General features: G+C 40.6%; 1 non-coding gene across 1 annotated transcript; it reads left to right on the top strand.

The window, feature by feature from the left end:
- The first annotated feature begins 2271 nt into the window (after positions 1-2271).
- On the top strand, positions 2272-2344 carry Trnap-agg. The gene has a single exon. It is a non-coding gene; the product is annotated as a tRNA-Pro (tRNA).
- The last annotated feature ends 14149 nt before the right edge of the window (positions 2345-16493 follow it).

The following is a 16493-nucleotide window of genomic DNA, read 5'->3' as shown; positions in this document are numbered from 1 at the left end:
GATTGCTATTTAAATATTAAAGATAAGTTCAAATCAGTCCAGCGACACCAAATTCCCTATACACTGTTTGTACTCTCAAATCTATAATCAGTCGTAACAGTGTTATTAATTCCTAACGTCAAGGAGTTTCTATATAAGCGCCGAGCGCTTCAGTGAAATAATATCGCACCACGTTATCTCTATAAATAATATTGTAAAACTTGGATGATAAATGCGTGAATTGACACGATATGCTGGTTTATTACACAATATTAGTCACTTCCTAACGGAGCCGTGAGGAAGAAGCTTTCCCAGGTGTTGGGGGGAATTATAAATTATATACTTCGTAACTATCGCCAAGTTCCACAGTTCATTAGTTATTACGAATGAAGTTGTCTATCTGTGTTCACTTCCTAAATAGTGTTAACTTCAGGTTATCTAATCAAAAGTCACTTCTGTCTAATATATGCAAGTCCTCTATCTGAATTCTAAATAACGTAATATTTGAAGTCAAAGTATCGTTTCACTGCGTCATAGTAGATCGCAATAATCAATTCTGAAAAAACAATTAATTGCGCCTACATATACGAGCATTCAAAAGTGTGACCTGCTTCGGCTAACGCTCGTAACGCAGTGACAATGGATTGAATTATCCTTAGCCATTACTCACGAATCTCAAAGAGTACTCACACGGAGTATTCTTTGGGAACGTTGGTTCTACTTTGCGAATTTTAATTATAACGATTTTGCGATTTACTATTATTTTGAATTTTGAGTTTGATTTTACTGGAATCCTATCTTTCTTTCGTATGTTAATAAATTTCTAAGTACTAGATTCCTGATTCAGTTACTGGTTAATATCTAAATAATAGTGTTAACTGGAAATTTGTTTGCTTGTTCATTTTTCATGGAATTTGGAACTTGTTTTGTGAAAATTTCTGGGAATTTTGGTGCTAATTTTTTATTTTCATTTCTCGTCCGAGGACGTGGCATTACGAAGGGGAGGGTGGCACCCTCATTTAAGTATGCGTTTTTCATTTCGTCACATAGGCCACTGTGATGTCGTTCGTCCTCTGTATGTGAGTCATCTGGCAGGAGCTTGTTTAGGAGAACATTTCCGACCACTTGTCATGGTTCCGTCTGTCCGTTTTAACGTTGATAGTACCATCGAGGTTTCAACGCGATCAGTTATTAAATGGTTGTCCCCACAAGTCTTTTCGTAAATTCGTTTTAACGAAGCCGGTCCAATGTTTTTGTGTGGTTTTGCAGAGTTCAGTTTTGTTCTTCAGTTTTGCGTCCCAATATTGATCTAGTCTGAGCTGTCGTTCTTGCACTGATATAGCGCTCTGATAGTACTTCCTCTTGTCCTACTAGTCTTTTCGTAATCTTATCAGCGCTAATGATGGAAGCAGAAAGAAAGAATTAAAATTTGTGCCACTGGCGGGACTCGAACCGTCTTCTTGCTTACTAAGCAAAAATGCTAATCATTACAGCAGCGCAGCACTATGGTCAAAATCGCTGCACGAATTACCCAAGTCGAGTGCCCTTCGCATCACAAACTTTAATTCATGTCTTCAACTTATTTTCCCCCTAAATTGTCACTCTTGTCAGAGCTCTCTGGCTTTGGAGTAGCACCCCAGCGTTGGACATAATGTGAAAGTCCTTATTGATCTTATAATTAAAGTTTTCCCTGAGACATTTAAGTCTCATCATTATCGCAGATAAAGATGAGACTTAAATGTCTCAGAGAAAACTTTAATTATAAGATAATCTTGTCAGTTCAGCTGCCCAAGGTCGTTGACGCCTCCGCCTAGCACTGGCCAGTGGGATGGCAGCCGTTTGTGCAGGACTTTTGTTAAGACTTGTGTTTAGAAATCTACACTGCCCTGGATAGCGTTTAATGCCGATTCTTCTATTACATTTATTAATTTACTCCAGTGTGCCCTGCCAAAAACTTACTGCTGTTGTTCTGTGTGAGTATTATGTATGTTTGTATAATTGCCTGTATGAATGATGATGGCATTGTGATCGCTGTGTGTCACCCCGTCCATGACTTCCCACTTTCTACATGAAGATGCCAATAGCCCTTGAAGGCCGCCGACCGCGGGCCACGGCACCTCCGAGAACGGTGCTGCCCATGACCCATTGTGTCGCTACACAGTCTGTCGAAGAACAGCACTGCCGGCAGAGAGCACCTCCCCCATCCCGCCAGCCGCACCAGACTCAAAGAGCACCCTGGACGACCTCGAGGGATGTACTTTGCTGGAATATTTGGCGGTCAAGCTGTCACAGGGCTCGTTGGTCTAGGGGTATGATTCCTGCTTAGGGTGCAGGAGGTCCCGGGTTCAAATCCTGGACGAGCACTAGCGTTTTGTGCAAACTGGTCGCACGTCGGTGGCTGAGTCAGCGCAAAAAGCTGCCCGTCAATGTAAAGCTAATTTCATAAATTATGTTTGGTAAGGAGATAACATTTGCCGCAGAGAAATCAGTATTACCTTGGCCTCCAGCATGTTCGCGAAAGGTTGGTGGTTGTCTTGCCCTGTTTAATGAAAATAGATTACAATCATTTATTACATCCTCTACTGTGTGTCCTTTAACATCTGTTTTATCGGCATCCCATACGGTTGACCGTGCATTTATATCTGCTAATATGAGCGGTCTTTTCCCGTGTGAAAATCGTGCAATGTCTCGCATTTTGTCAGTAAAAGTTTCTATGTCGTATGAATATTGGGCATATATAGATGAAATTATCCAAATGTCACGTCCACGTACGATCTTTGCTGTGACAATGTGTTCTGTTTATCACTGAGATAGCCTTGTTACAGTCAAATTTGGGTTCATTAGTACAATTGCTGGCTTAGCATTCTGAGTTCCCACGATTGTGGTGAATTGTATCGGTAGGCCAGTTATTTTACCACCTCGCGTATATGGTTCTTGTAGGCAGGCGATATCAGTGTGTATTTCGCCTAATAACCTGCTGAGTTCAATGCCCACAAGGGTACTTCCCATACAGTCTTTATTTGTTTAACATGACTAGCATTTTGTGTCCGTGTGATAAGTTCCGATTATGGTTGGGGTGTAAGGTCTCGCGATTTAAATTGCAATTCGTATTAGTGAACGTTATTCACTGTATAGTATTCTGTACGTTCAATTTGTCGTTCATAAAGCATTTTGTATCATTGGCCTTCGGCCCCCTATCCTTCGCCACAGACCTTGTTCCTGTACTTGCATGGTTTACACCCATTGACTATCTCCTATTTCCAGTCAAATCTCTTGTGCCCTGACTTCGCAAATCTTCCACACATCTGAGTTTTATCACATCGCTTAATAGGGTGTCCAAGTCCCAAACAGTTAAAACATTTCTGTATGGCTACAAAACGTCTAATATTTAATGCTTCAAACCGAAGCAGTGCTTTCATTCAGCAGTAACTGCTGACGAATTTTTGGTGGTTCTTCAAGAACATTGTTTACTGTGCGTTTCCCTCTCAGTCCTGTTTTAAACTTGACTGAGACACCCTCACTAAATTCTTCCCTTGATATGTTCTCGCTGAGATTGATTTCATACAAGTCTTCAAGAAATTCTTCATCTGTTAAGGCCTCTAGTACTTGGTAGACAGCAAGCTGTGGCCTAAATTTTCTAGACTCTAAACACCTAATATTCTGAAGTTGTGCTGCCTTTTCCATTATTTTTGTTTAGTGAGCTTGTGTTTCGGTCGCCAAAATTACAGTATTTGCCATCAATCTTATTGCCTTTAATTTGACTTTGGCCTGTCTCGGATTTATCGTCTTTCTTAACGTTTCCCGTATTGTTTTGGCATCTTTGTCATTGTCTGATTTGAAGAAGAGGGTGCTGGTCTGTTTGTATTTCATTTGACTAATTTGTTGCTCCAACTTGCTTTTCAAATTCCTCACAGGGCACAGGCCCCAGCCGTCGCGAAAGACGCTGGAAAGAACTGATTTTTGCATCCCTGCTTCTCGTTCTCCGCTTTCAATTCTGCAATCTCTCTCTGTGAGCCTCCAAGGCGTGCCTGCGCATCAGGGGTGCTCACTGCTGCTAATTCCCTACTTAGTTTAGTGTTTTCGACTCTAAGTTCTATTATTAATAGGGGACAAAGGAGGTTTCGTTTGTCCTTAAGTGCGAATAGACTGTACCATGAGTCTATGTAAACTGCGATTGTGTACTGTGCTGCCCATGCTTGGGAGCACAGTTTACGACTACTCAAACCCGTCGTTGCAGTAAGCAAAGTAGAGCGAAGAATTATGCTACAATGTTGCGAAGCATTGAGCAGCAGATCTACAGACGTCCTAACTACATCAATAGGCGCATATCCCCTCGGCTGTTCTCTATTGGCCGGCCGGGGTGGCCGAGCGGTTCTAGGCGCTACAGTCTGGAACCGCGCGACCGCAATCTAGTGTGGGCTACCTACTATGTTTTTGGTACATCATCGGATACAGACGATGTTACTATATACACTATTATTTTCTATTGACTATTTGTGTTATGGAAGAAACGAAGTGGTCGTCCCTATCCGTAAAAAGTTCATGTAATGTCTTAATGTTTAAATGAAGGTAACAGTAATAGAAGGAAATACACAAGGTACACGTCCGTGCTCACACTGTACGCTGTTACAGCGTTGTCAGACCCTCATTCTTTCAATCGTCTTCCATTGAACCTATTACCAGGACTAGGTTTTCCACACACACTTCTGGCTTGAACTAGGATGAGGAGTCGCATGCCAACCGAGAAGTGCGGCATTTTTTCCTCACCCTGAATAAAGCTGAAACACTGTTAGCAAAAATCTCGAAACGTGTTTCACCGATTTACTTTAAATTTTTACACGATACTCTAATAAACAACTGTACAAACTTCAGCTACATATTTTACAGCGAAACATTGTTACCAAAAATGTCGACAGTTTCCTCAGCAATTTGTTTCAAATATTTACATAATGTTTTAATAAATGTTTAAACAGACTTACATTAGATGCTTCAAATTTTTACACAGTACTATTAGGAACATTCAGACGGTCAAAGGCTATATATTTCTTAAATAACAAGGCATAGGGTTTTTGTTAAAAGCGACTGTGAAAAACAAAATGCTGCGCCATGAAAACGTACAGTTTCGTTTTCCTCCTCACAATCAGTTTTAACTGTGATAACAGGGCATTTAAACTGTTAAATAATTTTTCCCTCGCATATCTACTGTTCCTCCTTCTAAATAATTTATGGAGAGGTGAAGGAGGAAGAAATGGACAAAAAGTGGGGAAGGCGAGGACGGATCGAGAGAGGGGCAGAAGGAAGTTAGGACGCATATCAAATTCCGATACATATTTCGGAATTGCGAAGCAGTACTAGGTTCCCTGGGGTAATAAAAAATGATTTGTATACAAATCTAAAAGTCACTTCATGGGTATCGATAATTCTTATTGCGATTGTATGAATCTTACATAAAATTGAACGTCTAGTCAATGTACAGTTACATAAAGTATAATATGCACTAATAGTCATGTTGTAAATACGATGCATGGCTTGGTTGACGCCATAACAGTAGTACCACGAGAGATTCATAGGGAGTTGCTGCAATATAAGGCAGGCATAGTCGAACTGACAGTAGGTTAGCGCGTGCTGTGCGTCACCGTCGTGCAGGAACAGCATTTGTGTGTTTCATGTAATTTGAACTGCCAGTGGAAAGAAAAAAACAAAATCGTTGCCTGAGTCGTTCTTTTCATCAGATATTAAATTAACCTTAGACATAATGAGAAGACGATCAACGAGAACTCGTTAATGTGATGAAAGTAAACACTAGGCAGACCTCAGCGGTGAGGAGGTAAGGAAGAAATAATTTGTTCTTTGAATACTCATTCCGATCATTTAAGGGTTTGTCCTCACACCTACATTACAAGTTTACGAAATTAATTTAACTGAAATATCCCAAGCGGCTGCTTCTTCGTCTTACGCAAACAAAATCATGTACGCCATCTTGATGTTCAGGAGTTTGTCTTACGACCACTCCACACCGAAATTACAAATTTATGAAATTAATTTACCTGAAAAGTCCCAAGTGCCTGCTTGTTATTATGGAAACAATGTTATCCCACAAAGTGGCGTATGTCAGCCGTCATACCAGTTGTTACAACAATATTGCCGCAAGTCATATCACAAGACAGTTTTTTTTCGTAGGGAGACAACGTGTACAAGGGTAACAACAAACTTATCTGCCAGAATCGATTTAATTATCAGGCAGTAGAGGAAATGCGCCTTTATGATTTGATACGGAAATATCAGTCAAGAGCTGGATTATGCTATTCACTTTACTTCAATGAAATGTTGCGCCGAGCTCTTGTAGACTATTATGGATAATACGTTTTTGATGAAGAGTGGTTCGATACTGCACTCTTAGTTTCCCAGGAGGATCAAACACTGGGCAGTACAGCCTCAGTCTATACTCGTCCATAGAGAGGTATGGCGCCACTCCTGCAGACCGGAAGACGTACGGGTGTAGTTAAGAGCCTGCAGCCGCTACTTTTACTGACTGCGCTCTCTGGAGTACCTCTGTGTCGACCACGTGGCGTTTTTCTAACTACCTGTTCCCGCGTATACAGTATCACTGTGTTAACAACAGTGTTGTACTTAGGTTATAACGGGATACAAGAAGCATATTTTTTACTGGACGAGGGGTTTTGGCACAAATGGGCCCTACCAGGGTTAGTTATCTGCACATTAAGCACCACTATGTCAGCTTCTTCTATACTGCTCTTCTTGTGTAACCGCAGAAAAACGTTCTTGGAATTTACGGAGGACATCCACTTCACTGACATCTTGGTTGGATTTAGTGCAGGGCAGAGAGACGACAGATTAACATTTGCTCTGGTTTGTGTGTTATCTTTCATTCTCTTAGGCTCTGTCGCCACAATCTGTTATAACGTCGCAGCACGACAAGCCTTTCTTACAGCTGTCGTTGTTAACAATTTCGTGACGTTTCTGATCGTAATCCAGTTTGCAGCAGTTTCTTCATTCCTCTGTCTAAGATTCAGGACACTCAATGCTGCACTCAAGGAATGCTTTCAGAATGAACTCCAGGACTGTCGGTCACGTGATACGTCATGCGTGTTTAAGAGAACCGCAGTCCGCTGTATTCCTTCTATGCACCAATTACACATTACTCAGAGGCGCCTGCCACAAGCGAGAAAGCGCGTACTGGAGATTCAAGTTTACCATATGAAACTAAGGAAACTGGTTTCCTCTGTGACTGACACATACGCTGCCATCATCGCTATACATCTAGTACAGAATTTAATGACAACCATCGAGTCTGTATTCTTGGCCATTACATGTTTATTATATTGGGCTGCAGAGGCTCCGGCACTAATAGTAACCTCCATATGTTATAGTGTTACGTTATTTCTTCAAGTAACAACGTTAGTTGTTACCTGCCAAACGACATCTGCGGAAGCGAACAGCACAATCACAATCTCAGAAGAATTATTGACTTTGACTACCGCAGGTTTGTACCCGTACGATTTACTTTTCGTCTTAGATAAAAGTCTGTATCTTGTCCAGGTGTAATGGGAGCGGTGTGGTTCGGGGAGGGGGGGGGGGGGGGAAGGGGGGGGCCTATGTCGAGTCGGCTTATTGGAAATGAAGCAAGATTTCGTGTAATTTCAGTAATAATTTGTTCCTTAGATGGGATGAAATACAATTGTTCATTATAAAACGCTACGGAGGTACAATTTCACCTTCGAGGACTACATCTGATTGTTTTTGGTGTTACATTCGCTTCAGTTTATTTCATAGGAGTAAAAATACGACACGGTTGATAGTTTTACGAGAGTAGCGTCTCAGACGAGATCAGCTAACAAAGAAAACATTATTTCTGGTTTCCTTCATTTGACTATAAAATGTCATCTTTCATCACTTCTTCGCAGTTACGCGTTTCACTTCTCTTCATCTCTTACCAAAAGCTAATTTAACATGATAACTTTGCTTGATACAATCAAATGTTGAATTATGCACTTTTCAATGAAAGTAACAAACTGAATTTAAGTCACTCAGTAATCTAATAAACATGTCAAACCTCATATTTTATAAGCAAGAATATCAGAAAATTTAAGTTGTGCACTTATTTAATATTTCTAAAATTTAATGAACCTCTCTCACACCGGCCTGATTTAGCTTCACTGATCAGGACAGTAAAAAACATGCTTATATTAAGGGAATTTTCATTGACAAAGCAGGCTTATCACATTCACACAGTTCAATACTGTTCTATCCTGATTAAATTGAGCTTAACTTAAATTCCATAAGGCAGTGAAGCAATTTCGAAGTCTCGGTGCGACGAAAATTGTCAGTCGATCTCCTGGAAACATTTGTAATAATTATTCACTTTCGGTGATCACATGGGGAAGACCGGAGATCTGCTGGTAAGACCGTGTTAGCCTATTTATTTGAAGTAACTGGATATCTTGAGCATACAAAACGACAGGTTCGTCCAGTGTAAATCAGAGTTCCCCACTGATTCCGTGCAACACAGCGCAGTAAGCAGACACTGTCAATAATAATAATCCGTTAAATAATACGCGAACACATTTACTTTTAGTTTAGTTCATGTATTAAATTCCTTCTCATATACACTCCTGGAAATTGAAATAAGAACACCGTGAATTCATTGTCCCAGGAAGGGGAAACTTTATTGACACATTCCTGGGGTCAGATACATCACATGATCACACTGACAGAACCACAGGCACATAGACACAGGCAACAGAGCATGCACAATGTCGGCACTAGTACAGTGTATATCCACCTTTCGCAGCAATGCAGGCTGCTATTCTCCCATGGAGACGATCGTAGAGATGCTGGATGTAGTCCTGTGGAACGGCGTGCCATGCCATTTCCACCTGGCGCCTCAGTTGGACCAGCGTTCGTGCTGGACGTGCAGACCGCGTCAGGCGACGCTTCATCCAGTCCCAAACATGCTCAATGGGGGACAGATCCGGAGATCGAGCTGGCCAGGGTAGTTGACTTACACCTTCTAGAGCACGTTGGGTGGCACGGGGTACATGCGGACGTGCATTGTCCTATTGGAACAGCAAGTTCCCTTGCTGGTCTAGGAATGGTAGAACGATGGGTTCGATGACGGTTTGGATGTACCGTGCACTATTCAGTGTCCCCTCGACGATCACCAGTTGTGTACGGCCAGTGTAGGAGATCGCTCCCCACACCATGATGCCGGGTGTTGGCCCTGTGTGCCTCGGTCGTATGCAGTCCTGATTGTGGCGCTCACCTACACGGCGCCAAACACGCATACGACCATCATTGGCACCAAGGCAGAAGCGACTCTCATCGCTGAAGACGACACGTCTCCATTCGTCCCTCCATTCACGCCTGTCGCGACACCACTGGAGGCGGGCTGCACGATGTTGGGGCGTGAGCGGAAGACGGCCTAACGGTGTGCAGGACCGTAACCCAGCTTGATGGAGACGGTTGCGAATGGTCCTCGCCGATACCCCAGGAGCAACAGTGTCCCTAATTTGCTGGGAAGTGGCGGTGCGGTCCCCTACGGCACTGCGTAGGATCCTACGGTCTTGGCGTGCATCCGTGCGTCGCTGCGGTCCGGTCCCAGGTCGACGGGCACGTGCACCTTCCGCCGACCACTGGCGACCACATCGATGTACTGTGAAGACCTCACGCCCCACATGTTGAGAAATTCGGCGGTACGTCCACCCGGCCTCCCGCATGCCCACTATACGCCCTCGCTCAAAGTCCGTCAACTGCACATACGGTTCACGTCCACGCTGTCGCGGCATGCTACCAGTGTTAAAGACTGCGATGGAGCTCCGTATGCCACGGCAAACTGGCTGACACTGACGGCGGCGGTGCACAAATGCTGCGCAGCTAGCGCCATTCGACGGCCAACACCGCGGTTCCTGGTGTGTCCGCTGTGCCGTGCGTATGATCATTGCTTGTACAGCCCTCTCGCAGTGTCCGGAGCAAGTATGGTGGGTCTGACACACCGGGGTCAATGTGTTCTTTTTTCCATTTCCAGGAGTGTAGAATCTCATCAAGATGGCGACTAGCTCAACAATACATACATATACATCCTTCTTTCACGACTAATCGGCAAGAAGTCCCCTATTCTTTTTCCTAAGAGAAAACAGATAGCAGAGAAGCTATTCCATGGAGTAAATGGACGCTCCAAGGAATAATTGGGCTTGAAACTACTTTGCATTGATAATCGGTAAGATAAGAAGAGATATTTCGAGATATGTACTGAGTTATATAATTTATAAAATTTCTGAAAATATCGTGGAGAGACCGCTGCAAGAGACATTACATCGCCCCTCGCAGCGAGCAAAGTTGATATGTATCCACTTTGCGAGCTAACTATTGGCTTAGCTAACTCGTTAGAATTTGTGGAACATACGTTCCCATAAATTTTAAGAAGTTAGTAAGAATTTTTTGATTACAAGAATTGAAAGAGATTTGGTATCTTCGTTACCTAGATACCTAGTTGTTGCTTTCACGTGTACTGGGGCATACCCGCATCCCACGTACACAACCAGGGAAGATGGACTTTAGTTGTTAATCAGGTCTACCTATTCAGGAACTGGCCTTCACAGGGAAACCCCGGAAAACCTGGAGGCTTAGACCCCAACTAGGTATCACAGATGATAGGAAAAACAGAATAATTTAGAAATTTGAGAGTTATCTAGAATTCAAAGGAAAGATAAAATCTGCCCCATAGCCAAAAAAAAAAAAAAAAATCTTTACACATGCAAATTTTTTACAATCTTCTGAAAAATTTTCTTCATCGATGTCTTGCTGAACTGCGGTGAAACTGATCGAACAGGAACATGGGACACGGCACGGAGGACAGGCGTCGCATTGGCGTACCCCACAGGAGACGTAACGGATTTGAGAGACCAGAAGGAACCTCAGGAACAGGTACTCCGGATTGTGGTATGAAACAATCGAAATTCGTCTAAGGAATGGTCAACTATTAAAGATTCCTGGAAGAGAATGGTTAGTCGAAATTTTCCAGATTCATTTTGAACTCAAATATGGACCTGATCCATCCAATCTTCCATCTCAGGAATGGGAAAATCCATTCATCTTATACTTTCCACACTTAGGTGTCTTAATCGATACTGTAGTTGCACAATATCACAACTCCAGATCGGAAAACAATTTTGAAAACATGGATAATTTCATCCATCTTCTTGAGTAAGCCGAAAGGTTCTAATCCTAATTTTAATTATTTATTTATTTATTTATTTTTCGTTGGCTTTTCCAGGTGGAAGTAGATCTGAATATTTCCTAATTTGGTTTCAAGTACGAATGTGGATAGCATGTCAGAATGTTAAAAACTTTATTATTGGAGACAATTTCCAAAAAAAATTATATCTAACTCATACATGATTAAAATGAAATTTTGCTGAAAGAGAAGGTTTGATTAAGTCTTGCTGCATGACCTCTCCAGCTGAAATTAATTTTTCTCTTTTATACTCCAAATGCCGCATTTTCTCATGAACATATATGAATGCAATATAACAATAAACAAATCCAACTGGAAAATGACACATTATTATAAATTCAATGAAGAACTTTCTTATTAACTCTAATTTTATAAACACACACTAAGCTGGTTAATTAAATTCTCTTGAATTGAATTTAGCTCGCGCCAAAAAAAAAAAAAAAAAAAAAAAAAAAAAAAAAAAAACCTGCGAGTCTTTATATCTGTGAACAGTAGCAATCGATTCTAATTTCCTAACGCAGTTCATTTGTTCTCCTGTGAACAGTCAGTTTACAAACACTAAGTTCACACGCAAGCGCCGTATTCGACCATATAGTTTCAGTAAACTTATTCTCACTGGAGATTAACACTCCCTGAATGTATATTATTTCACACGCACAAGCTTCTTTGGTGATCATCGTGTAGACAGATAAACCGTAAGTCTTCACAGCAGCAATAGCTACAGTTCCACTTACTTTTCTAAATGTTCCTATACTATCACAGAAGCAATCGCTTACTGTTCATTGAACTATCACAGGTGCTTGGCATGCTGTCATTCAACCTATCACAGTAGCTGAGGCATACTGTCCTTCGCACTTCATTTTTAACACCCAAATACTTCATACAGACTTTTCATTTAATTTGAAACACTTCTCTTAAAAGTACCTCTTTAGGTCTACATGGGGAAATAATCCTTTTATTCTTCCAGAATCGGGATATGCTAATAAATACGCACCAGGATTCGGTATATCAACTATTATATATGGACCTGTATAAATTAGATTCCATTTTCTGATGGTCTTCTTCAACCTTGATGACTTGATGTGTCTTCTTAAAAGAATTTTTTGTCCGATATTGAAAGTCTGAATCCGTTTGATGTTTCTGTCATGGATTTCCTTTCGCTGTCTTCCTTTCTCCGTAATATTAATGAGAGCATTGCGAATTTTTTCTTCCCATGACATTTTGGTGTCCTCGAGTTTAAGCAAGTTATCTACCCAAAAGTTTCTTTCGTTATCTCTGAACATCAGTTCATTCGGGGTAAAGTTTGTAGAACTATGAGGTAAATTATTATAAATCTGCTCAAACTCGGTCAAATAGTTTGTCCAGGTAGTTTGTTTATCATGACAGTACATTCTCACGAATCTGTTTAGTTCTCGAAATAAACGTTCAATTAAATTCCCTTGTGGATGATAGCAAGATGTACATATCTGTTCTATTCCTAGTTGTGATACTAATTTTCTCCATAAATATCCAGTAAATATCTTCGCATTGTCGGAGATTATAGATTTTGGAATCCCTGCATGAGGAATGTAGTCATTTACAAACTTTACTGCGGCAGCTCTTGCAGTTGCTGATTTTATAGGATATAGTTTAACATATTTTGTAAACACATCACAGAATCCAATAGTGTACTTAACACCACCTCTGGCTCTAGGAAGTGGTCCACAAATATAACATGATATAAGTGATCTTGGTGCTTCAGGTATTATTGAGTGAAGCGCAATTTTATTTCCCTTGTTATCCGGCTTAGCCTTTTGACAGAGAATACATTTCTGGATGACTTTGTGCACTTTTCGACTTATATTTGGGAAGTAACAATAATATCTAATCTTATTAGCACACTTAATAACACCAACATGACCCCAGGTCAAATGTGTAAACCAAATTAATCGTTCTTCATATTCTTCGGGTATGCAGACACACCACTTTGGATTCTCAGCCTTCCCAGATTTAAAAAATAAAATATTATTCACAAGCCGGTAGTATTCCAAATTGACCATAGGATTTTGTTGATTGAATTGTATTATAGCATTCCATCGTCGATCCTTCTTCTGAAGCTGAGCCATTGTCTTACATAAAGGAATATAATATAACTTGTAATTATTTTCTTGAAGAAGAAGCACTGGAAATTGTGCCTTATTATTTACATCCAGTTCGGGTGTTATTCCTTCTGGAGATCTTGACAACGCGTCAGCTATAATATTTTCTTTTCCGGCTACATGAATAATTTGAAACTGATATTCGTGCAGCGCCAGCATCCACCTTGACAAGCGAGGATGCAGCAACTTACAAGTTTGTAAAAAGGTTAGTGATTGGTGGTCACAATAAACGGCTATCCTTGAGCCATATACATAATAATTAAACCTTTTCAAAGACCAAATAACTGCTAAAGCTTCCAATTCCGTAGTGGTATATGCTCTTTCACAGGTGGATAAAACTCTGCTAGCAAATGCAATTGGACAAAAGGTTTTTACACCATCGATGTACCTAATTTGAAATAAACAAGATCCTAATCCCACATCTGATGAATCAGTGGCTAAACAGAATCCGACATTGATATCAGGGTGGTATAATAACGGAGCATTTATCAGTTGATCCTTAATTTCACAAAAAGCCTTTTCACAATCATTAGACCATTGCCATAGTACATCTTTCCTCAGGAGCCGGTTTAGTGCTTCAGAGTTCATTGCTTGAGTTTTAATAACTCGTCGAAAAAATGAAGCCAAGCCTATAAAGCCTTTCAGTTGTCTTCTGTTTCTTGGAGTTGGAAAATTTTTTATCGCACTAATCTTCGCTTCTATTGGAAGAATGCCGTTTGCATTAATCATATGTCCTAAGAATTTAATTCTCTGTAGAGAAAATTGGGATTTTTTTAGATTTGCAGTTATACCAGTTTGTTTGAACATAGCAAAAATCCTCCTAATAAGTTGTACATGTTCCTCCCAGGTTTTAGAGGCAATTAATAGATCGTCCACAAAAATTTTTATTCGACTACGTAGTTCTGGTCCTAGGGCATAGTCCAACGCAGAAATAAAAACTCCAGAGCTGATATTGAGACCAAACGGAACGACCTTGAACTGATAGCTTCTCCCTCCATACATAAAAGCAGTATATTTTCTTGAGTCCTTGTCTAACTGGACTTGCCAGAACGAACTTCTCAAATCAATACTGGTTAAATAGGATACATCTTGAAATTTCTGTATTAACTCATCGATGTTCTCCGGATGTGTGCGCACAGGTACTATAATTTTGTTAATTTTCCTTGCATCTAATACCATTTTCCTCCTGGCTTTGGTACAACAAGCAACGGAGAACAATATGGGCTGTTCGACGGTTCAATAAGATTCCAGTTTAACATTTTTTGTATCTCTTCCTGGACTGATTGTTTTAATCGCCAGGGAATGGGATAGTGTGTGCGGCAAAATGTCTTATGGGGCTTAATCTGTAATGTACAAACATATCCTCTAATAATTCCGGCCTTTTCATCGAAAACTGACTCATATTCTGATAATATATTGAATAATTGTTCCCTCTGACTATCCGTTAGGCAATCTAACTCAGCAATTTTCTGTTCGACTGTTTGTTTGAAATCCTCTTCTTGAATCGACTTGATCGGTAGTCGGCACATAATATTTTCAGCACAAATCAACTGCACAGCAGCACCACGGAAATATCGCTCATACTCTGCCTCCTTTCTCAGTAAGATCAGTGTAACAAATTGATCTTCGATTTTAAAATGCACCTTTCCTTCTACCAAGTCCAACTTGCAATTGCAGGCTTGCAAAGTTCCAATGCCAAGAATACAATCTACTAACAACTTTTCCACTACAAGGAATGTGCGTTGTTTAGCTACATTTCCCAATTTTATCTCTACAAGCGTTTGTATCTTGACGTTCCTGGATTTTGCTCCCACTGCACCTATAACTCAGCAATTTTGTACTGGTAGGACAGGGATTTTCTTAATTTTACTAATTCTGCGAAACAAAGTTCCGGATACTACGTCTGTAGATGAAGCTGTGTCCAGTACAACATTGGTTAAAATTCCTCCCACTTCTGTGATGATCTCAGGCACAGGAACCCTTTTATCTTCGACTACACAGGCCTCTAAGTCTCTTGTCAATTCATCTGTCATTAATTCGCCTTCATTACATCTCAACATTTCCACGGAATTAATTTCGTTTAAAACAGGTTTGCCCCTTTTGTATTCCCCGGCCGACTTTACTGAGCATGAAGCGGCCCTCTTCAGTTTAAATGTCTATTATTATTTCCTCTTGAATCATCTACTACTTCTGTTATGACTGGTTGTTGTTGATGACTAGTTGTGTTATTTGCTTCAAATCGAGTGTCAGAATTTCTGTACGCATTATTATTATTTGAAAACTGCTGGTTCTGATAATCTCTTGCATTTCCAAACATTGGGTTGTATCTGCGACCTGTTCGATTGTCTCTGAATCTGCCCCTCGCAGCACTGTTATTGAAATTTCCATTTCCACTACAATTGTTTCCGTTGAATCTCTGACTATTCCTAGTATAATAATTATTAAATCCGTTTCCGTTCCGGTTTGCGTTTGGCGCCTCAATCGCTCTCCTCTGCATAACCGGTTGTCTTGGCCGATGTTCATCTTCCTCGATCATATCTATAGTGTGAAGCGTAGTCATGAAAGAGTCAAGGTCATGCTCATTAATATACAGCATTCTATTTCTGATGCTGGGCGGAAGTCGAGATTTTAATATACCAATCACGTCTTGTAGAGGCATAGGCTTATCCCAATACCGCGATTTGTTTATCTATTTCTCGAAGTATTTCTTTAAAGACCCACGTGAAAAGGAAAAAGGTTCCGGGTATAATACCTCCTGCCTTAAACGTTCTTGTACTTCTTCAGACCAGTATTTGGATAAAAATGCTCGTTCAGAATCTTCATATGTGTCCCAAGTTGAGATCATATCAGATGCCCATATAGCTCCTGACCCCTGAATATAACCGGTCACGAAACTAACCTTTTGCCACTCACTCCAATTTTTTGGCACTACTCCCCTAAAACTTCTTATAAACACTACGGGAAAAACATTTTTCTTGTCTGCGTTGTAGATCTGGAATTGACATTGTTTCGGCATTTTCTCCTTATTGCTTTTACAGTCTGTGCTTGATCGGGTAAATAATGTAGCTTCATTGATAGATCTTGTCTTGTTGCTTTAACTCACCTTGAACTTCAACTAATAC

Source organism: Schistocerca piceifrons, chromosome 2, assembly GCF_021461385.2.
Source record: "Schistocerca piceifrons isolate TAMUIC-IGC-003096 chromosome 2, iqSchPice1.1, whole genome shotgun sequence".
NCBI classification, from domain to species: Eukaryota; Metazoa; Arthropoda; class Insecta; order Orthoptera; family Acrididae; genus Schistocerca; species Schistocerca piceifrons.
Note: the sequence above shows the minus strand (reverse complement) of the source record. Positions and strands in the feature narration are given on the sequence as shown.